Source organism: Nycticebus coucang, chromosome 2, assembly GCF_027406575.1.
Source record: "Nycticebus coucang isolate mNycCou1 chromosome 2, mNycCou1.pri, whole genome shotgun sequence".
Lineage (NCBI taxonomy): Eukaryota > Metazoa > Chordata > Mammalia > Primates > Lorisidae > Nycticebus > Nycticebus coucang.
Genome location: NC_069781.1, coordinates 14749672 through 14751543, shown reverse-complemented (window position 1 = coordinate 14751543; position 1872 = coordinate 14749672).

The following is a 1872-nucleotide window of genomic DNA, read 5'->3' as shown; positions in this document are numbered from 1 at the left end:
AAAATTGAACTATGTTTTGAATTACATTTTTGAATTATATTTTGAACTCCCAAAACTATACAAATATAGGGAAACTAAAAAATTTGTTGCTGAATAATCATTGGGTCAATGACAAAAATCAAAAATATTTTTGAATTATGACAATGGTGACAATAGCTACCAAAATCAACGGCGGAGCAAGATGGTGGCCGAGTAACAGCTTCCTTGCATCTGGGCACCGTGAGTCTGGGGAGATAGGACTCCAGGCATCTCTGGCTGGTGGGATCTGCCTATCATCACCCCTGTGAGGATACAGGGAGTCAGCGAGAGACTTCTGGACCCCAAGAGGAGGACTAAAACAGTGGAAAAACAGCAAGTGGTCGCGTGTGTTCGATCCATCTAAACCCGCCTGCAACTGTAAGTTCAGTAGCAGCGAGACTGCAAACCAGAAAGGCCTTACCTGTGAACTGTTTTGGTGTCTTTGGACTTGGCACTCAGTTGAACTGCCTTGGGGAGAGCCTGAGTGGGAGTGCGGAGAACTTTGGCGGTTGTCTAGGGCCCCAGTCTGAGCCACTGAGCTTGACGGAGCTAATAGTGTTTGGCTGTGGGTCACAGGGAGCCATTGTGAGCAATCTGCCCCGGCAAGCTCCGCCCTCAGGGTCGCAGAGCTAGAATCAGGTGGGAGCTGGTAACCCAGCGACTGAGTAGCCTAAGGGTGGGGTCTGAGCCGCCTCGCAGCCCTAACCCTCAGGGGCACAGTGAGACCGGTTTTGGCACACTGGGTAAGTGGATAGCCACTTCAGCAGTGATTCCAGCGACAAGCACTTTCCTGGGAAAGCTTCTGCTCAGCAAGTTTACAAGTTCAAAGTGACTTTTAAGTGGGCTGAAGAGAGATTTAGGGTGTCTACCTGCTGGGGTTTGAGAAACAAGCAGCCTCCAGTCGTATCAGCACTGTGATTAAAATCTCATACCCCAGAAGGCCACGTGTTGCCCAGACAATATTCAATAACATATACATACTGCTTTGTTTTTGGTTGTGTTTTTTTTGTTTTGTTTTGTTTTGTTTTGTTTTTTGGTTTGATTGGGTTTTTTTGTTTATTTTGATGTTGTTGATGTTGTTTTGTTTTTTAATTTCAACCTTTTCCATACAGATCCTTTTTCTTTCTCAATTTTTCTAGTTTAATTATAATTTCCCATTGCTGCCTTTTTCAATAACTAGAACTTCACTTTTGCTAGTGTTTCTACCGCTATTATTTGGTTTTCATCTAATTTTATACTGTAAAGTTTTCTGTTTGCTGGTTTTGGTTTGATTTATAGCATTTTTGTCTTTCCTCTCTACTTGGTGGAGGTGGGGTACTGTGTCTGATCAGGTTAGCAAAGAGCCGCTGACCTCAAGGGAACCACCCAATTGGGCACCCCCAGAAGATGGGGTTTTTTAAGGTTGTGTCAAACTACCCTACTGTACACCTATATTGCTATGTCTCATTCTTTCTGTGCCTCTCTTCTTTTTGTCAATATTCCTTTTACCCACCCCATCTCCTTTCTCTATATTTCTTTTTTTTCTTCTTATCACTTGGTCCTCCTTTCTTTCATCCCTTTTTTGCTCTTCAACCTTCTCACCCTTCTGGTCCTGTAACCATTAGTCCACAGGCACAAGAACTTAAAGAGCAAGAGGAAGTGAAAGGAAAATTAGGGCAAGGAAACAGATAAAAGAAATCACTCATGAGGAAGAATCAGCAGAAAACTCCCGGCAACATGAAGAACGAGTCCACAACAACCCCACCAAGGGACCATTAGGTAGCTACTGCAGAGGATTCCACCTATAAAGAAATGTTAGGAATGACAGAAAGGGAATTTAGAATACACATGTTGAAAACAATGAAAGATGATGGA